Raw genomic sequence first — 22,398 nt, 5'->3', positions numbered from 1 at the left:
TGGTGAGACAACTACCATATGTTAGTTGGATCTATCCTAGATCTTTGTAACTGAAATACCTGACTGACCTTTCCTTGAGTGCCACAGGAAAAAACCCTGCTGAATCATATTTATCATAGATACTGTCCCCACAGCCAAAAGGGAGATATTGATCCTTTGAGTTGCTTTTGGAGTTCAGAGATTACACACACACACACACACACACACACCCTATTTTTTATGAAGACTATTTTTAACTAAAAAATATGTTGATTCTGAAATATGAATTAGTTTTCTATTTTAGGCCAAGATGGAGCTATACTTGCTTTCAACAATTAAAAAAAAGAATTGTATTTCATAAAATAAGTCGTACTATATATTTTTAGTTAAAGATAATCATATCTTCCGCAGGGAAAGCATGTGCAGTTCCTGGTGGATTTATGGGAAGAGAGAAAGTTGGGAACCAATAAGATGGGAAGTCCCAGGGAGTCTAGTGGGAGGACAAAGGATATGCCATCTAGAAGTAACAGATGATACTAGGCTACTGCAAAACAACAGGGACGATGTTAAGGGTAGCCAAACAGAGCCTGTTCTAAGGAATGTTATAGGAGAGCTAGGGATATATTAGATGTATCCAAGACCAGAGTTTGGACAAGCATTAGAGCTTTTGACTATTTATCGGCACTGAACTTCAAACTTTTATCTTTTCCCTCTTCCCCCAAGAATCATAAGTTTTTACAGTGTTAGTATTGGTTTTGAGAGGGCTCCTGCATACTTCTATGCTTTTGTATTTCTACAATGTTTTAAATATTTTGGCTTTAGTAGGTATATTTAATTCTCTGCATAATTTTAAAAAAAATGTTGATTTCACTTAGTATTATAAGTGAACACACAAAAAAAACCTTTGAATATTGCTTTTAAATAAAAGCACACTACCCTCCTTCATACCTGGTATTCTTTTAGACCTGGAAATATCCAAAACTAGCCTGTTTTTCCCCATGTATAATTTGAAAGTTGTTCTCTGACCCAAAAGAAACATTGCACTTGTAAAGTTCAATAAATAAAAATGTGGCTGGTTACCTTGCCCAAGCCGGTGTCTACAAGGCTAAAAAGGACCGAGTCTGCTGAGGAGAACAAGGTACTTTGCCACACGAGGTGTCAGAAGTGGGATAGTGAGTGAGGAAGGCTTGGTGGCAAGCCATCTTAGGGCAGGGTTTTAAAAAAAAAAATGGAGGATGTGGTGAAGGTGTTGATACAGGCCGCTGTAGCTGAACAAGAAGCTACCAGGGTACAGATGGCGACCCAGCAACAGGCAGCATGTGTCCCAACAGGAGACGAACCGATTATTGATGAACCAGGCGGCCCAAGATCAAGCCACCCTGACTGAAGTAGTGAACCAGTTGAAAGCCCTGATGCATGGACCCCAGGGGACCCGGCCGCTGCAGGCAAGCAACTGTTTACAGAAGATGACAACAGATGACTATATAGAATCATATCTCCTCGCGTTCGAGAGAACGGTACTATGGGAGGACTGGCCCCAAGACCAGTGGGCAGGGATCCTGGCTCCATTTCTGTGCGGGGAGGCCCAGAAGGCCTATTTCGACATGACCGCAGAAGCAGCTATGGATTACCCTCAATTGAAGGCGGAAATTCTGGCAAGGTCAGGCGTGACGCCGGCCATAAGGGCCCAGCGCTTCCACGAGTGGAGATACCGGGACAACACAGAGCCAAGGTCCTAGCTTTTTGACTTAATCCACCTTGCCCGGAAGTTGATCCGCCCCGAGACCCATGGGCCGGAAAAGGTAGTAGAAATCCTAGTGTTGGACAGGTACGTGAGGGGGTTGCCACCGGACATACGAGGATTTGTCCATCAAAATGATCCTTCTTCCAATGATGAACTAGTTGCCCTCGTAGAGAGGCACTTAGCAGCCGAAGAACTTTCTCGGATCACTGGAGAAGGAAGGCGCCAGAATCTGAGATGAGTCTCTGCGCCGATGCCCCGGTTTGCCTGCGCGCCAGGCCGGACAATGGAAGGGGGGAAGGAGGCGGAAGAGCAGCTGGCGGTCCCAGAGAGACTTGAGGACTGGGGGAGAAAGACTCTGGAGATAAAACCCAGCAGCCCGAAAGATAGGGGGCTGCCCCGAGCGGGATACCGTGTTATGCCTGTGGCAAATTAAAGGCATATCGCTGCCCAATGCCCAAATCTATGCAGAAGAGCCCATGCAATGCGAATTGGGAGATATAGGGGGTCCATGTGATCTAATAAGTCTAGTCAGGGTTGCGATGGTCCCTCATAGATACACTAGACCCGTTAAGATGAATGAATGGTATAGAGACCACCATGTTAGTAGACTCAGGGAGTGCGAGCATACTGGTATCAGGGAAGCTGGTGGGGCAGGACCATCTATCCTGGCCAAGCGCTCAGGAATATCCTGTGTGCATGGGGATGTCAATTATTACCCAACCATCCCCCGTAAAAATAGAAGTTCGCAGAAACCCCACTAAGGTGACAGTGGAAGTAGTTCTGAAACTCCGCTACCCAGTCCTTATTGGACGAGACTTCCCAGGATTTGATAGCCTACTCCCCAGGGAGAAGGTAGAAGAAAATAATGACTCCGGGACCCAGGAGGTGGCTCTACTAGTTAAAGCCCCCCCCACCCCGCCTTCCATGAATTTTGGCCAGGATTTGTTCTCCCCACCGGGGAAGCCCCGGAAGACTTGAAGGGAATGGAGGGAACATAAAAGGAGGGGGACGAAGATCCTGACCCAATACCAGAAGTCTACACTTGTAGGAGAAAGAGGTGGCTCAACCAACAGCGGGACTGGGCCGGCGATCAACAACCCTATCGCCGAACCGGGTTCCCCAGGGGCTTTCCCCGAAGGGGAGACTGAGGTAGATCCCGCCCCCCTCCGAGTTTGGACAAATGGGGATCGCGCTTGGGAATTTTGGTCAGGATCAGGCCAATGATCCAAGAAACAACAATATTCGTAAAGAAGTAGTCAAGGTAGCCTTACCCTGCACTGCTGTGAGAACCCCCCGCTCCTGGGCTGTTCACGTATAGCTTCTGGCATGTAAGCTACTCCTTGGATTGTACAACCAAATGACACTAGCCAATATCTCCAGTCCCAGACACAACGCTAGGAACCTCCATCTTGCAGTGTCCAGTTGTGCTTGCTGGACGCTGCAAGCCCATACGAGTTTGTCAATATAACACAGACATTGATATACACCAGGCTTGTTATCCCAAGAGGAGTCTCTGACATGCTTCAAACCAAATGCACTGCTTTAGATGGAATAAACAAACAGATTTATTAACTACAAAGATAGATTTTAAGTGATTGTAAGTCAAAGCATAACAAGTCAGATTTGGTCAAATAAAATAAAAGCAGAACGCAGTCTAAGCTGATCTTAACACTTTCAATGCCCTTAGAAACTTAGATGCTTCTCTCCACAGGCTGGCTGGTTCCCCTTCAGCTAGACTCTTCCCTTTGATCAGCGTTTCAGTTGCTTGACGGTGATGTCTGTAGATGGATATGGAAGAGAGAGGAACAGCATGGCAAACGTCTCTCCCTTTTATCATGTTCTTTCTTCCCTCTTGGCTTCGCGCCCCCCCTTCGGAGTCAGGTGAGCATTACCTCATCGTAGTCCCTGTCTGACCAAGGAAAAGGGGGTGACTCGCTCGAGAGTCCAACTGGTCTAGGAAGCAACAAAGGATCTGTGTCCTTTGTTCCTGTGAGGCTGGGCTGGGTTTGTCCCATACATGCCCTGATGATGTGTGAACTGCCTCTCTACATTTGGAGAGTTTTTGCCTGAGCTTATTTTAAGCCATGAAGACACATTTTCAACCTAATAACTATATACATGAAATTACAACCTATAACATCACTATAACAACAATGCTCAGTGCATCATGAGCCTTCCGAAGACAGCCGACATGACAAACTTTGCATTAGATACCACACAATCATTTTATAAGGATGAAGATGGTGGTGTAGGTGTTCCCACGAGGTACAGAATGTCACACCTATATTGTAAGGTAATATTTGAGAGGTTATATTGTGAGCCTCTGATAGTATGTAAATCTCCAGACAGGAGAGGGACATTAATTAAAGTGAGGTACTGTTATGCAGTGGAAGGTGTTACATCCTGCCCAACAGGAAAGGTCCATTGACACCAGACATAGATATTGTGGGGCATTAAAGAGGACAAACGATGTATGTTCTACCCTCCTCCATGAAGACGAGCCATGTGAGTGGATTCCTCCTGTCGGGAGTTTGCAGCTCAGGGCATGTAGCAGGAGAGAGAGAGGAAAAAAAACCCTAACCTGAAGGAACTGATTAATCTCTATGCTTAGACTCGGGGAAGTGGGGATAGGGATTTTCTAGGCATAAGCAAGAAATCCCCAGTTGCTTAGCCTGAGTTAGCCCTAAAGGACATATGGAGCTCGCTGAATATAGAGGCTTCTATTGCCCTTTGAAACTTAAATTGTAACTCATTTGTGTACACACGTTTACCTGCTTTAACCTTGTAAATAACACTCTAATTTCTTTTTCCTAGTTAATGAATCTTTATATTCATTGTCTTTGATGTGAGATCTCAGGTGCAATTGACCTGGGGTAAGTGACTGGTCCTTTGGAGCTAGGAGTAACCTGAATATTGCTGTGATTCTTGGTGTTAGTGGCCAGGTATCACAAAAATACGCTCCCCTGGTAGCAAGATAGATTGGCATACACAAGTAGACTGCCCATGACTCCGTGGTTAGGCTGTTATAGTGCCTGAAGTGATTCCACTTGATGATTGGTTGGTAAAATCTAAGGTGATGTCTACACTACTGTGGTAAGTTGACCTAAGTTACACAACTCCAGCTATGTGAATAACATAGCTGGAGTCCACGTAGTTTCGGTCAACTTACTGTGGTGTCTAACCTTCACTAGGTCGATGGAGACACTTTCCCGTCGACTTACCTTACTCTTCTTGTTCCGGGTGGAGTATTGGGGTCGACCACAGAGTGATCTGCCATTGATTTAGTGGGTCTTCACTAGACCTTCTAAATAAACCCCCAGTGCATTGATTGTTGGAGCGTTGACCCGGCGGTAGTGTAGATGTAGCTTAAGTATAGAACTCGCAATCAGTTTGGGGTATGTGCAGTGGTGAGCTGGAGCCAATTCGCACCGGTTCGCTGGAACCGGTTGTTAAATTTAGAAGCCCGTTTAGAGCCGGTTGTCCCTCGCTGGACAACGGGTTCTGAAAAAGGGTTTCTAAATTTAACAACCGGCCAAAAGTGGCGCCTTAGGCGCTGACTCCGTGGGTTCTCTGGGGCTGGAGCACCCACAGGGAAAATTTGGTGGGTGCAGAGCACCCACTGGCAGCTCCCTGCTCCGTGCCCGGCCCCAGCTCACCTCCGCTCTGCCTCCGCCCCTAAACGCGCCGCCCCGCTCTGCTTCTCTGCCCCCTCCACCGGCTTCTCGCAAATCAGCTGTTCACGCAAGAAGCCGGGGCGGGCTGAGAAGCAAGCGGCAGGTTCGCGCTCGGGCCCAAGGAAGCGGAGCAGAGGTTAGCTGGGGCAGGGGTGTGTGAGGAGGGCTGCCCGCGCCGCAGCAGGTAATCCGGGGGTGGGGGGGGGCATAGGGGAAGCGCTTCCCACCCCAGCTCACCTCCGCCTCCCTGTGCCTGAGCGCGAAGCCGCCGCCTGCTTTTCAGCCTTCCCCAGCTTCCCGCACGAACAGCTGATTCGCGGGAAGCTGTGGGGGCGGAGAAGCAGGGCAGGGCAGCACGTTCAGGGGAGGAGGCAGAGGCGGAGCGGAGGTAAGCTGGGGCCAGGCGCGGGGCAGGGAGCTGCCGGTGGGGGCTCTGCACCCACCAAATATTCCCCATGGGGACTCCAGCCCCGGAGCACCCACAGAGTTGGTGCCTAAGGTACCACTTTTGATGTGATCAGTGGGGGGAGCGGCCGCTCCCCCTGCCCCCCCCAGCTATGCTACCCTGCCCCTAGGAGCCAGAGGGACCTGCCGGATGCTTCCCGGGAGCTGCCCCAGGTAAGCGCCTCCAGGACTCCCCAGGTCGCCCCCCGGCAGGTCCCTCTGGCTCTTAGGGGCAGGGCGGGGTGGGCATCCACTACGGTGGCCCATGATACCCTCCTGATTGTTCTTTTTCCATAGGTCTACAATTGCCTATGAAGGTAAAATTATTTAATGACCAGTATTTAAAGTTTATCAAAGACTTTTATCTATGGTAGCTCAGTTACCTGTTTTTACTTCACTGAGTAAGATTCCATCATCGATGGCATTATTATTTCCAAAGGGTTTAATGCGTGTCTCAATCAGGCCACTAAAAGGAGCATACACTCCTGATCCATCCTGGCATTTAACATCCACTGCTAGGTGCTTTCTGCCATTTCTGAAAATATGGATATATGTAAGTAATGACACTACTTATTGACATGTTCTCCAGCCATAAAGCCTGTTATGTACCAGGTAGATTCTTTAAAGCAAAATTGACTAGCCTTAGCTTATTTACACTTAAAATTTGTATTTCTGTAGTGGAAGTAGAAAAGTTTGAAGTTTCAATCTAGGTTTAATTATTGCAAAACTCTCAACTGCTAAGCAGAGCTGGTCAAAAATGGATTTTATTATGAATTTTTTTTAAATGTTCCCTCAATTTTTGTGTGTGGAATTTTCCCAGCTTTCTAAACAAAAAAAGAAATTCCTAAACTGAAATATTTTCCTCTGTCAAAACTGAAAAAAGCAAAACAAACACACAAAAATCACACTGTGGAGATTTTGTTTCTCAGCGAAAATCCAGGAAAAAAAATCTATGAACAAAATGGAAATTTTCTTTCAGTAGTGTTAGCGGTGAGGCAAAGAAATCTTTTGTTAAAACAAACAAAAAATACTTTATGGAAAGTTGTCCATCTCTGCTCTTAGCACCATGAAATTAGAGATTTTAGCTGTCTGTCCACTCACATATGAAGCTAAAAAGAACACTTGAAGTGAGACCTTTCACTGGTGTAAATGCAATGAGGAACTTAATTGAAGCTACCCTGATTTACACTGTCTGATCATCTCACCCATGAGCTGGGAGATTGAGGTGACTCAGCTGATTGGAAGTGAGATTACAGACCATATCATTTTTACTAACTGGTTCAGTTCTGCCCCAGATCTATAGCAACAATCAACAGAAAAGGAAAATTATCTGGTGGTTCCAGACCAGATTCTACTGAGCAAGTGTCCTGTCCCTATCACAAAAATAAATTGAAGTGGCACTAAAGTAGTTTAGGACAAGTGTTTGACAGCCTCATTGATGAAAGCCAATGAATGAATGAGCCTGAAGACCACTTCTACTCCCATTCTACCAGATGAGGGCTACTGCACATTGGAAGGACATTACACTGTTCTTCTTTAGTCAGTTGCTTTGCAGTGTTATTCTGACACTTCAAAAGCCTTAAGTGCTTGGAAAAGACGGCTATGCTCGCTAGTCTATATTTTTCGCTATTAGCATTCTTATTATTTAAGCAACAATGAACAACCCCAAAAAGCTATTACCAAAAACCCTGTGTCCAAATTATACTACCTTGGAGCTCCATAATTTCCACAGCCATACTATCACAGCCCCTTATGCTGTTCCAAGGATTCCCATCGCAGATTTGTGCCCATTGTCCTGCAGGAACTTAAGAAGAAATGGAATGTACAAAAGTAAGCGCATTTTCTATTTTTGTACAGGACAGAATGTTGCATATTAAATATTTTCTGTGCAAATAATTGATTGAAATTCATTAGTGATCTGTTAGTGTCACTTTCCAATACACATTGTGTGTCTTGCACAAAACAGTGGCTCTTTCTTTAACTTAGTGGAAGCAGATGTATTTGTCTTAAGTGGAATACACAGTTCAGAAGACAAGACTTTGATTGATTGATTGATTGATTTATTTTAGGTGTAAGAATAACTAATGACACCAACAAGTTTCTTTATAGATTCCTAAAAAAATTACCATGCTTTGCTGTTGCCTCCTTAACTAACTTTTTATTGTTTTGTACAGTATTGGTACAATGGAATCCTGGTCCATTACTATGGCTCCTAGCTGCTACCTCAATACAAATAATTAACTTAGGCTAAAGGTTAGATGCCTTCAGTGGAAATGTACTGATGTTAATCAAGGATCTAAGGACCTGATTTAGCTCTGAAATAGAGGAGAATATAATGGGGGAGGCTATAGATGTTGGGTTTTCATCATGCTGACCTTCAGAGAAGTGCTTCACAAAACATTTTATGGCTCTGTTTGCTAGTTTTCAACCTTAGTTTTCACAATGAGGCTTTACTGTGCTAGATTTTTCTTAAAATTTCCTACAGTTACTACTACTACTAGTGGAAAAAGCAAAAAAAAACTACCGTAGAATGATCACTGGTCTTCCAACCATCTTGTTACCCAACTTTGCCAAGGGCAGCTCTAGCCAACAGTGTGATTAAAATGCAATGCAGCTATTGTTGAACCCCCTTGATTCTACTACTGGAATTTCTCATGGGTTCTCTGTAAGAAATTTACACAAAGACCTTGTGTGGAATTGGCTAGAGATTTTGGACCTGATTCTGATCTCATTCTGGTTATAAATCAATTAAGTTAAACTGGAGTGAGATCAGAACTGGGTCATTTCTCTAAATCTCAAGAGTTTCTCAATGTGATTTTATCTAACAGTGTAGCTATTATGTTGCAAAGCTAATAACTTGGATGGTTGTATACACCTGAATTCTTAGGTCTCAAAAACTAATTTAAATTCTTTAAACCACTTAGTGTGTCAAATCAGTAACTCCATATCACTGACACACGTTTATTTTCTCAGATAATAGATTTTTAAAACATTGTATTTTACATTAACTCTTCATAAAATAAATACTCCGGGATAGATTTCCCTACAAGAATATTTAGTTAATAGTAAACCTGATGCACTTCTACTACAAAGTCTGTTTTGAAATAAAAGCATCAAGAAAATGTATGACAGAGTAATCTTAATTTACCAGTGGAAAGCCAAACCAGCAAAAACAATCAGTTTGTGTGAGCATTTTGCACCTGTTTCACCAGAGTTCTCTATCAAATCAAAGTTATAATGTATAGTCTTTTTGCTATTTGTGTGTTCTAGAAAGGCTGTTTGTCTTCCCAGCCAATTAGACTTGAATAGAGTATTGAAACAATATAAGGCAAAAAGAAAAGGAGTACTTGTGGGACCTTAGAGACTAACAAATTTATTAGAGCATAAGCTTTCGTGAGCTACAGCTCACTTCATCGGATGCATATAAGGCAGTATTCTCAGATTAGGCAATTAGGATGTTAAAAGAAAATACAACTGTTGAAATGCAAGTGCAATAGTTACCTACTTGCCACATAAAATCAGACACATGAAACAGCCTGAGAAATTGCACAGCTTTTGAAGAGGGACTGTAACTGTGCCAAGAGAGGTGGCAGAAAGGGGAGTGGAACTCAGAAAATAGTGCCTATGCCTTGTGGGTCCATGAGAAATAGAAAAGTGGTGCAGTGGCTCTGGCATGTAAACTGTGTGGAGCATGGTGATATGGGACAATTATCTTTCCCCTCCATGTTCCCAGCTATTGTGCATTCTGTACAGTGCAGTATGTGCAACAAGTCCACAAATTACAATGAACACAAGCTGTCAGTTTGTAGCGAGAAATGTCACAAAAGTGTGTCTGTGCCTGAAGAAGCGATGCACCAGAAGTCATGGGCCTTCCATGGCAAAGGCTTTATTAGTCAGGTTTGCACTTCCGGAATATTGGTGATTTCCTACTTGCTGTTCTGTAGGGGTGTAGGTCAATAGGTATTCCCTCAGCTATACTGGTGCTGAGTTATTTAAGCCTTTCATTGTGCTGCATACTTTGGCTATTAACATTCATGAAATTAGAGAGAGCCAGTGCAGTGCTTGGCGCATAGGGATCACCAACATTTGGTTTTTGGAGAGCAGGGCTCAAACTTCTGTTTTACCTCATTCTGTGGCAGCTGTAATCTGCTGGTTGGTTTCAAAAGTAGCCCCAAATGGTATTTTACAGTCTGTCATTTGTTGTTAGCTTCTCTGATAAACTGACATTCTTTGATTCCCTAGTGCCAAGGATGTAATGAAAGAGAATTAATGCATTGTGATTTGAGCTTTGTATAGTTATGAGATAAAGAAATGTACTGCATTTATTTGCAGCGTTTTGTCCATTTAGCAGTCACCTTTTGAAACCAACTGTAATTAGTAGCTGATGGAAAATTAAAAAGTCTTGTATTTTTATAATGTACAGGAGCTCAAAAAATTCTCCACCGGTATGAGACAAAATGTATACAATGGCAGTCTAGTCACACTAAATGGACTAGCTTGACTTCTTTGGCAGTGAAGTCCACAATATGATCTACTATATTTAATCTTAGAGACAACCAAAGAGAAATGGGGTAGTGAGCTGGTTGCAGATCCTTAAAGTGTTTAGGCCTCTAGCTCCCATAGATTTCAGTGGGAATCAGGTGCCTAAATACATACCCATAGTGCAATGAAGGCAAATATAGTTGCTCAGCTTGCATAACAGAGGCATGTGGAAGGCATATAGATACAGACTCTGAATGCTGTGCTCAGCTTCCTTACTAATTTAGGACCCTGAATCTCATTTTCAAAAGTGATTTAGGCAGTTAGGAGCCAAAATCCCATTGACAGTCTATTGGGATTCTCATGAAAAGGATAGTGTGAAGGCAGCTACTATCTTTAGTATTTATTTAGTAGGAACCAAATTGTTTAGTGAGTCATTGTATAGAAGGGTATGCATCCCCTTTACACAGAGAGCATAATTTAGTTTTCAGTTCTGTACCTGAAAAGTACGTTGGCTAACCGTAGACCAAGTAACCAGGGCTCAGTGTGCAATTATGTATGACCACTAGAATATGTCTGTTGTTTCTGTTTTATGTATTAGGATTTACTAGAATGATAAAATACAGAAAAAGAGATAATGACAAATTACAAATAAACTAGATGTATTTAACTACAATACAGGACTTAATAAACTTTGTCTGAAAAGCTTGAATAGATTTACTAACAATTTCGTGTTGTCTCATTACAAACCAGCAGGCTGTGCTAGCTGATAGATTTGTCACTATTGGCAGTCACTATTGGCAGTTCTGTAGCAAGTATCTTCAAAGTATTTGGTTTTATAGTAATCTCACTGTTATCACACATGGGTAAGCAGAAGACGAGGCTCTATTCTGTTTCCCAATACTGATTTAAAATGGTTCCATTTGGAACTTCGTTAACCTTTTTAGATTATACTTTCAGGGACTGAGCCCAAATATCCCTCCCAGTACACAGACAACGTCCACACCCGCCCCGCCCTGAGTTATCCTCTGGATGCAAAGCTAATGACTTGGTTGTCTGTATATAATCTAGTTTTCAGACCTATTAAGAGTAATTTAAAACAACGTTAATTTTGCAATTCTCATGGCATTTCTTTAAACAAGCACGATAAAAGTATGCAGCACAATGAACATAATATATTCAAAAAATATTTAGTCATGCCAAATAGTTGATAAAATATATGCACATGGATGCTTTATATTTTGTCAGTTAATAGGTCTTTCAAAATATTGTGTTTTACATTAACTCTTCATAAACTAAATATATCAGGATGGATTTTGCTGCAAGAATATTTAGCTGATATTCAAGCTTCTGCTAAAAAGTCTGTTAAACCCTCATGAAAATAAATGAAATAGTGATCTTAACTTACCAACGGGAACCTAGCCAAAAAACAGTCAGTATGTGTGTGAACATTTTGCAGCTGTTTTACCAGAAATCTCTCATAAAATCAGCCTTATAATGTATGATGTCTTTTGCTATTTGTGTTCTAGAAAGGTTTAATCTGTCTGCCTACCCATTCACACATGAGTAGAGCTTTGAAACTATATGTAAAGCAATTCTCAAATTAAGAAACTGGGATGTTAAGAGAAAATACAACTGTTGATATGTCCAGTTGTGAAAGGAAAATGCAATAATAAGCCCCTTGCAACATGAAAAACAGACGGAACTGGAACAACAGCCTGAAAAATTGCACAGCTCTTGAGCACCTGCATTTGCGACATGTCCTCCCAGCTACAACGGATAGGATTAAGAAAGGTGCAAAAAATGGAAGGGTACCAAGTATATAGTGCCTAAGCCCTGAGGATCTGCAAGAAGTAGAGCAGATGACTCGAACCCAGTAAAATATCCTGGATCTTTTATGCACAACCAATATGTCTCTCTTGCTTTGCTGCTCCTTTACCCACTATTGCCTTTCCTTAATGTGTGTGCTCATTATAACCCTTCCAATGGGATCACAGTGAATATAGCAGGCAAAGTTAAATGCAGGGTGAATTAGAATAAACTTGCACTTAAAAAGTCCCTAGATATTCTGCTGCTTTCAGAGGGAAAGTGCCATTATCCCGGCCTGCCAGATGTTCTTCCTTTCCAGTGGTGCAGTGGCACTGACATGTATACTGTGTGGAGCAGCAGGTGGTGGCTGCATGGTGATATCAGGTAATTAATTATGTTTCCTCTATCCAATGCAGTGCTTGGAGCCTAGGGATCACCTCTGTGTGGTTGTTGGAAGAGTGGGGCTCAAGCTATTGTTCTATGTTGTTCCATGGCAGCAGCCATCTGCTTGTGGTTTTTAAAAAATAGCCCTAAATCATTTTTTTTCAGCCTATCACTTTATTGTTAGCTTCTCTTTTTCATTTGCATTCTTGTTACTAGGGCAATAAAATAGATTATTATTGGGCTTTCGTAGTTGTGGTATTAAGAAAGAAATGTGCTGTATTCATTTGCAGTGTTCTCTTTGTTTTCTTTTCCGAGACCAATTGTCATTAATAGCTGAGGGAAAATTACATATACTTGAAGCCACAACATTTTTAAAGAAAGACCTAATAAAAAATATCCTGTCTGTGTAACACCGACAGACCCAGTTGTTGGCAGGAAGGATTGAACCTGGGACCTCTGGAGCTTAGTGCATGAGCTTCTACTATGTGCGCTAAAAACCCTACGGCTCTAAGAGAGAGATTGAGTCTGCTCTACAGCCTTAGCTAAGTGGTTTCGGTGTCATTAGATGGGACAGAACACCACACCAAGGAGGTGTGTGGGTTACATACTTACCCTAGCTGAGGAAGCATGTCCCAAGCTTCAGAGACTTCCCAGTTGAAATCCTGGATGAGCCCCCACTTGTAACACCGACAGACCCAGTCGTCAGTGGGCAGGATCATACCTGGGACCTCTGGAGCTTAGTACATGAGTTAAAAGCCATATGACTTTTAGCTAAGGCTACAAAAACGAGGAGTCCAGTTGCACCTTTAAAGACTAACAGATCTATTTGGGCATAAGCTTTCATGGGTAAAAAACCCACTTCTTCAGATGCATGGATGCCCAAATAAATATGTTAGTCTTTAAGGTGCCACCGGACTCCTCGTTGTTTTTGTGGATACAGACTAACACGGCTACCCCCTGATACTTAGCTAAGGCTGTAGTGCAGACTCATTAATCTCTCTCTAAGTGGTCTCGGTGCCACTAGATGGGACAGAATACCACCCCCAAGAGGTGTGTGGGTTGTCTGCATGAAACAAAACTGGCAGAATATCAATGTAGTTTCACTAAATGGTCTAGTTTGACTTCATTGGCAATGAAGTGCAAAATATGGTCTGTGCTATTTTATCTTGGAGACCACCAAAGAGGGCAGTGGGGTAGTGAGATGGTGTAATGACGTTAGCTTATCATAAATAAAAGGAGTAGAAGAAGAGCATGTAAAGCATGCACACTGACTGGCACAGTTTTATTAGTTACAGGCTAGACATTCAGCTGATCTATATTAGCATAGCTCAGGGGTTGGCAACCTTTCAGAAGTGGTGTGCCGAGTCTTCATTTATTCACTTTAATTTAAGGTTTTGCGTGCCAATACTACATTTTAACATTTTTTAGAACGTCTCTCTCTATAAGTCTATATATTATATAACTAAACTATTATCATATGTAATTAAGGTTTTCAAAATGTTTAAGAAGCTTCATTTAAAATTAAATTAAAATGCTGATCTTACACCGCCAGCCCGCTCAGCCTGCTGCCGGCCTGGGGTTCCATTCACCTAGGCTGGCAGCAGGCTGAGTGGGGCCTGCGGCCGGGACCCCGGCTGGCAAGGGGCCGGCAGCCAGAACCCCAGACCGGCAGTGGGCTGAGCGGCTCAGCCCGCTGCCGGTCTGGGGTTCCGTCTGCCAGTTCCTGCCAGCCAGGATCCCGGCTGCTGGCCCTGCTCAGCCTGCTGCCAGTCTGGGGTCCCAGCCCTGTCCACATAGAGTAGGTACTTACTTTCTCCCTGGTTCTGGCCCATTCTCTTCCTCTCTCTGCACTGAGATGAGGGTGGGAGTGCACTGAGAACAAGTCTGGGGGTGAAGGGTCTGGCCAGGAGCTAGAATGAGGGAGGGTGCTCAGGGTTGGGGCAGGAGGTTTGGGTGTGGAGCGCTTACCTGGGCAGCTCCCATTAGGTGCGAGGAATCCAGGTGGGAGTGTGTGTGCGCGCGCACGAACTCCTGTTTGGTGCTCAGGGTGGGGGTGGGGATGTGGGGGGTGCAAGAGTCAGGGCATAGGATGTGGGGGGTGCAAGAGTCAGGGCTGGGGTGATGGGGGGGTGCAGGGGTCAGGGCACGGCGCTGGGGTGTGTGCGGAGTGCAGGAGTGAGGGCAAAGAGCTGGGTGTGTGTGAGGAGGGGTCAGGGCAGAGGGCTGGGGTCGTGGGGGTGCTCCAAGCCCTCTGCCCTGAGCGGCTCATGGCAGGGGGCTGGAGGAGATATGCCCTTCCCCAAGGTCCCTGGCGCAGAGAGCGTGCTATGGCTCCACTTTTCCGTCTCCCCCTCCATAGCAAGGGCCGTCAGCTGATCGGCCGCAGGGAGGGAGAGAAGGAGGGGCAGGAACCCTGCATGCTGGGGGAAGAGGCGGGGGGAGGGGGAAGCTTGCCTGCCCTGCAAGGAGAGAATGATGGGCGAAGAAGAGTGGGCTGGGCCAGGCCGGGCCGGATTTTTAATGGCATGTTGCTGTCCCCAGCAGACAGCAGCGTGCTATTTAAAATTGGCTCGCGTGCCGTCCTTGGCACATGTGCCATAGGTTGCCGACCCCTGACATAGCTCATCAAAGTCACACCAGCCAATCTACGCAACATAAAGTGACTAGAATGCCATCCTGCTGGTTTGATTTCAGCCCCGAGGAGAATTTTTTTGAGATCCTTCTTTACATATGTGGATAGTCAGTACATCAGCACCAATTTATAGCACCTGAGGATCTGGCTAATGAAGTCCTTCTTCACAGCCATTCATAAGAGTTTACCATATTCTTTACTAGATGCAACATAACTTCCAAGAGCTACACATCCATTTCACTGAAGATATTTTATTTGATTTCCTAGTAACAAGCCTCTAGTGTTTGCGAGGTTATTTAACAAATGACATTTTCTGTGGAGATTTAAACATTTTGAAGTATGTATTGCTTTTTACCTCATGATAGTAAGTCAAATGTGTTTAGTGTGGCACAGAAACGGATTCTGAGCACCACTTTTCCTCTGAGCCGTATTCAGTGCTTTCCTAATCTGGTTTAAGAAGCTTAAAAAAGGTGATTCCCATGAAAAGGGTTGTTGTGAAGGCTGCTTCTGTCTTTAGTAGTTACTCAATAGGAACCTTATTATCTTTAGCAATAGATTTTATAGAAGGATTCAGTACACCCATGCACAGATAGCACAGAGTAAATTTTCAATTCTGTACCTTAAAAGTGAATTGGTTGAATTAAAAAAAAAAATTAGGGCTCAATATCTAACCATGTGTATAACTACTAGAAAAAGATTTAGTGATTTCTGATTTATATATGTTAGGATTTATTAGAATGATAAAATACAGAAGGAGAAACAATAAGAAAAAATAAAACTCAAAACCCAACAAAAATAAAACCAAACTAAATGAAATTTAACTCCAATATAGGACTAAATAAGCTGTGTTCAAAAAGCTTGGATAGTTACATCAATTGCTTGTATTGTGGTTTTCACTAAGAACCACAAGTCTCCCCTAGTTGATCAGTTTTCCAGTCTCTAGATTTGGTCATAAGTCACTTTGAAGCTATAATTTGTTTTGGAATTGTAAGTATTTGGCTTTATTGGCTTGATTGTTGTTCTCAGGGAAGTATAATCAAAAGACAAAACCCTATTCTAATGCAAATATTGATTGTAAACGGCTCCATCTGTTAGCTTGGGGAAAATCACTTCGCCATTCTAGGCGACATGTTCCCTATCTGTACAATGGAGATAATGAATGCACAAAGAAGGCATCCAATGAAGTGAGCTGTAGCTCATGAAAGCTTATGCTCAAATAAATTTGTTAGTCTCTAAGGTGCCACAAGTACTCCTTTTCTTTTTAAAGAAAGCTCAGGTGCTTTAAGATCGATGAATGACAAGTAAAAAAGCATGTGTTAGAGCACTTTCTCTAATCTTCGCTGAGCTAGTCAATGCAAGAGGTGGTTGTTGCTTCTCTAGAGCAGAAGAAATGAAAGAAACACATGGCAGTTTGACAGAAGCTGCTTGTAGCCTGGGAAAGAAGTCAGAGAACCGGTTGTTGATGTGGTATTGGTGTGTGTAGGTGGGGGATTACTTAGGAAGGGGTCAGCTAAAGGGAAAGGGAGGGGGCTGAGTGGGACAGGGCAGGAGAGGAGAGGTGGGATGACCAGGTGTGGAGTGAAGGTAAGGTGAGGAGACTGTGAGTGTAATTGCAGCATGTGAAGACATACCTGACCTAGCCTTGATCTAATTAGGTGAAGGAAAATGCATCCTTTTAAAGCACAGGGGAGAACCACTCGAACACTCAGGATATAAATCCTGACTGCCTGGCTTGGGGTGTAAGTGATTTTTATGGGCTACTCTCTAAACTTCAGTTACAATGAAAAAGATAATAGAAATATTATCTTTTTGTTTGCATGGTGGATAGACTGTTCCCTTAGACTCTACAAATCTCTCTGCTTTTCAACTGAATAAAGAGGTTGTCCTGCTTCTCTTATTACCTGGACTCATTTAGAAATGCAAAAAGAGAGAGCACTTCTCTTCTTAAAGAGTTCACACCAAAAGTCTGTGCATATAATGAAGAAATCGTAGTTTGGGTATTAGACAAAGATACAACATTAAAACGAGTATCAAAAAAGGTTGCAATGGACAGGTTGGTATTTCTGGCATAGTTTATTACAGAGCATGAGATTACAGTGACATAAGCACCAGCATGCCAAACTGATAGACACATGGCTACTGTGACTGACATACATTTCTATTTTGCTGTATGTCTAAAACATCTTTTTGTTTCCCAGGCACTGTACTTTTGTAATGTAGCCTGTCTGGGAAGGTGGGGAAGTAATTTTATTTGGGATTTTGTACATTTACATTTAATGTACATTTCCGTTTTATAAATTGCGAGAGGGGTTTGAGTGGTCACAGTTCTAGACCTGAACATGAGATATCATACCAGGATATACGCTTTGCATTGGCAGCATTACTCCAGTTCTTTGCCCCTTCTTGATCCAAACTCTGTATGTAACCAGCCTGATGTAGAACATATATGTGCAGAAACCTTGAGGGGAGGAGAGGAAAAACAAAAATATTTAGGGAGGGTAAAGAAAACATCAAAGTTGATAATTATCTGATCGCCTTGGCTGGTTGTACTATGGCAATTTTTGGATTGTCTTCTAATCTCGTACTACTGTTGGTGCTAGCAGCACTAGTGCAGTCCGGCTAACAGCATTAATGAAATTGGGATTACTGCGGCTTTTTGGGCCTGGTGGGGGAGAAGTGAAGAATAATTTTTTTTCTAGTCCCGAACTATGGTATATTTCAAGCTCCCTCTTTTAATACTCCCTCCACCAATTTTTCCTCTTTGTTTTCCTCACTCCAGATCCTCATTTTTCTCCCATTATCTAAGTGGGTGGAGAGCTACAGGCCAAAGGAGTGTGCTGCTGGTCCTGTTGATGGAGAACTTGGCCTGTTAGGTTTCTAAGAGTGAATGAATTGTACTTGGATTCAAATACAGGAACAGACTGTTCTGAGAGAAACACAGGCCTTGGCTTACCTCTATACAGTTATGTTTTGCTTAACTTTGTTTAGGTTGTGTGTCTTCCATAGCTCTCCAGTTGGTTAAGAATGAAAGGTAAACTTATTTAGTGACTAATATTTAAAGTTTATCAAAGATTTATGTATGTTCAGTTACCTGATATATGCCATCATGTGCCAGCAATGCCCCTCTGCCATGTATGTTGGTCAAACTGGACAGTCTCTACGTAAAAGAATAAATGGACACAAATCAGAGATCAAGAATTATAACATTCAAAAACGAGTTGGAGAACACTTCAATCTCTCTGGTCACTCGCTTACAGACCTGAGGGTGGCTATCCTTCAACAAAAAAAACTTCAAAAACAGACTCCAACGAGAGACTGCTGAATTGGAATTAATTTGCAAACTGGATACAATTAATTTAGGCTTGAATAGAGACTGGGAATGGATGAGTCATTACACAAAGTAAAACTATTTCCCCATGTTATTTCTTCCCCCCCACCCCACCCCCTACTGTTCCTCAGATGTTCTTAAAAAGAAAAGGAGTACTTGTGGCACCTTAGAGACTAACAAATTTATTTGAGCATAAGCTTTCGTGAGCTACATTGGATGCATCCGATGAAGTGAGCTGTAGCTCACGAAAGCTTATGCTCAAATAAATTTGTTAGTCTCTAAGGTGCCACAAGTACTCCTTTTCTTTTTGCAAATACAGACTAACACTGCTGCTACTCTGAAACCTGCCATTATTAATGGCATTATTCCTTCTATAGGCGTTTATTTGTCTCTCAATAGTGCCACTAAAAGGAGCCTACACTGTTGATCCGTCTTTGCATATTACGTCCACCCCTTGGTGCCTTCTGCAACTTCTAAAAAGGTGTAAATGTGCAAGTAATGAGACAATGCTGGTTTACATATTCATCAGCATTAAAGCCTGGTACTAGATACACCCTGTAGATTATTAGAGCAACAAAAGAGCTATGGCTACCATTGTTAGTGTTTCAGATTTGTATTTCTACAATGGAGGTAGAAATCATTGAGGTTTCACTGCAGTTGTAATAATTATAAATCTCTCAATTCTTAAACAGAGCTGGTCAAAAATTCATTTCATTTTTCAAGAAAAGTACTGACAAAAAAAATAAACTGTTCTATACTTTTTAGGTTTTCTTGGAATATACCAGCATTTCAAGTATACAAAAAGAAAATATTCGCCCTGCACCTCACCCGCCACCTCCCATGTAGAGCAACAGCAATCTCAGAAACTGAAATGTTTTCCTTTGTTGGAAATGAATACTATAAATGATGGTTAAACTCAGAATTTTTGTTTTTAGTGAACAATTCATTATTTTAGCAACAGCAGTGAAAAAAACAAAACACCCATTTCACACACAAAATTGCTCTTGGCATACTACATTGAAGTTCCGTAATATCCATAGCCAAATCTGTCATAGCCCTTTTGTTTGAAGGGTTCCCAGCACATATCATTCCCCATGGTCCTGCAGCACCTGAAAAAGAAATGGAGTATACAGAAGTGAAGGAATTTTTTTTTAGCCTTAAACAGGACAGAAGTATTGTATATAAAATATTTGCTGTGCAACTAATGGGGATAATATAGGCGGACATTAAATTTAATTGGTAATCTATGTTAAATGTGTCACTTTCCAATACATAGTGCTTGTGTGAGTCCCAAAAAAACTAATGGTTCTGCATGTAATTGTTTTAATGTAAGCAGATTGGTGGGATTTTTTTTCTTTTAATTAGAATACAGCGTTCAGAAGACAAGACTTTGATTTTTTTTTTTTTATTTTTTTTTTTGACATAGGAATAACCAATCCTATCAACTAGTTTTCCTTACAGAACTCTAAGGGATTCCCATGCTTCACTTAGCTCATAAACTGTTTGGAGCAGGGACTCTCTTTTTTTCTTGTGTTTTCACAGCACTTGACACAGTGAGGTTCTGGCCCCTGACTAGGGCACTACTGCAATACAAATAGTGTACAATAAGTGAAGCTAAGGATCAGATACTACCCTCCACCTTCAGTACAAATTTATTGATGATACTCAAGGATTTGAAGGCATTACTTCACTCTGAAGTAGAAGAGTACACATATGGCGTCGTAGTACACCATGGATGTTGGCTTTCCATCAGGTTGACCAATTCAGATATCAGCTTAGCTCAATGCGGGAGTCAAAAAACAAAAGTATATTCCTCTGTTACTGCAAGTTGAGAAGCTGTCTGAGGGCAGCAGGAGAGCCCACATAAATAATTTTTCTGCTTTTCTAGCTTTCATAGCCCTGACTTTCAACACAGTTGACCAGCGGAGCTGGGGATTTGCAGGTTGCAAGAGTTACATTAATGATAGGTGAGAAGTGAGTAGCTCCAAGTCCCTACTTCTATACAGCCTTCATCTAAACTTCCCTGGAGCCCATTCATGGACTTCAATAGACTCTAGATTAGGTTCTTTGCTGTTAAAAAGAAAAGTAAATTACTTGGGTGTATTGAGGAAAAGTGAATCTGTTGCCTCCTTCACTTGTTTTTGTGTGTTGATAAACGAAAATTACCAAAATTACCAAAGAGCGGTGGAAATTTGACAGACGTATAGGCACAAAGGGCTCTGCTCCTAAAATCTCTTAATCTAGTAAAGCTCTATATTCATTAGTAGGTATTTATATCAATTGTATTGTTTGCATTGCTATTATACAGGCCTTACTCAGCTCTTTATTTAGAGACAGAAAACCCAGAACCCATAATCCAGAAGATTATGGAGTGTCACTTGGAAGCTTTAATACTGTAGCAGATGCATTCCCCAGAGTACTTTGCACTCCCTTTCTGTGTGTAAAAGAATTATTTATATACAAGACAGTGCTTGAAGCGCCTGTGTGCTAGGTGGTGTCAAGTTCAGTCATCATGATGTTCCAAAGCTGGGCATTCTGAAAACTGGTGCAGCTCTAAAAGGTAACAACAGCTTCAGAATTTCAACTTCAGTGGGAGACAGGATGACCAGTTGAAAGACTGGAATCAATTCATGCTAAACTTGTAAGAGCAAGTCCAGCAAAGATTTCTTTTCCATGTGTATTATGTTAATTTTTAGGAAGGAAGGGCTACTCTACCTGCTTCACTTTCAATTTAGCATATAAATCTAAGTGAAAACAGAGTGGATTTAAGACTTTCATGGCACCTGAATGTCAAATCATTGTAGAATTTGAAATATGTTCATTTCTAGCTAGACGAAGAATTTTCTTTCACAGGAAGTAAAATCCTTAAAACAAACTCCCGAGTGCTTCACAAAACCTCCTATGGTTCTGGTTTCTCTTAGCTCCATTTTTCACAAAGAGGTGGTTATCTGTGCTAGATTTTTCTTTATATTTCCCATGGCTATTTCCACTAGTGGCAGGAACAGTAAACCAGATAGTGTAGACCAGTTGCTGGTGCTTCTTCCAGCCTATCATCTAACTCGTTCATGGTGGATCCAGATGACAGGATGGTTAAAATTCCAATAGCAGCTGTTGTCTGGTTTAAACTCTCCTTTTCCCGAGTCCACCACTGATTGAACTGCCCCAGTAGAATCAACTCTAGGAAGTCTTAAGAAGAAAGCCTAGTGCAGACAAGGCCAGAGACTCTGAGCCTGATTCTGATCTCATTCTGGTTGTTGTACGCAAAGTTACACAGGTCAGGTATAAGGGAGGACAGAATTAGGTCATATCTCTCCAAATGTTGAAGGTTAAATAGTCAATGTGACTTTTCCAGTACAACAGCAATTGTATTACAAAGACACAGCAAATGGTAAGTTCCTCTAGATACCAAGCAAATCTAATAACTTGGTTGGTTGTAGATACTCTAGTTTTCAGCCCTATTAAGAGTAATTTGAAACCACCTTAATTTTGCAGTTCTCATGGCATTTCTCTAAACCACATAATGAGTTATATTAGTCATGCCCAACGGCTGATAAAATAGATGCACATGGATGTTTTTATATATTGTCAGCTAATAGTTCTTTAAAATATTGTACGGTACATTAATTCTTCAGAAGCTAAATACATCAGGATGGATTTTGTTGCAAGAATATGTAGCTGATATTGAATCTTTTGCTAAAAAATCTGATTGAAAAAAGCCTTTCAGGACAAGACATGAAATAGTAATCTTAATTTACCAATGGAAACCAAGGCAGCAAAAGAATCAGTTTGAATGGAAACATGTTGCAGCTGTCTCACCAGAGTTCTCTGCCTGAGTCGAAGTTATAATGTACAGTGTCGGTGTGTTTATGTGTTCTAGAATGGCTTAGTCTGTGTGCCTAGCAAATCAGAGTTTAGAGCTATGGAG

At 42.1% G+C, this 22,398-nt stretch overlaps 1 pseudogene; it reads right to left on the bottom strand.

The window, feature by feature from the left end:
- Positions 1–6,184: 6,184 nt before the first annotated feature.
- Positions 6,185–21,527, bottom strand: LOC119859913 (annotated as a pseudogene).
- Positions 21,528–22,398: the final 871 nt, after the last annotated feature.

This window comes from Dermochelys coriacea, chromosome 8 (genome assembly GCF_009764565.3).
Source record: "Dermochelys coriacea isolate rDerCor1 chromosome 8, rDerCor1.pri.v4, whole genome shotgun sequence".
Taxonomy (NCBI): Eukaryota; Metazoa; Chordata; order Testudines; family Dermochelyidae; genus Dermochelys; species Dermochelys coriacea.
The sequence above is the reverse complement of the archived record's forward strand: the minus strand, read 5'-3'. Positions and strand labels throughout refer to the sequence as shown.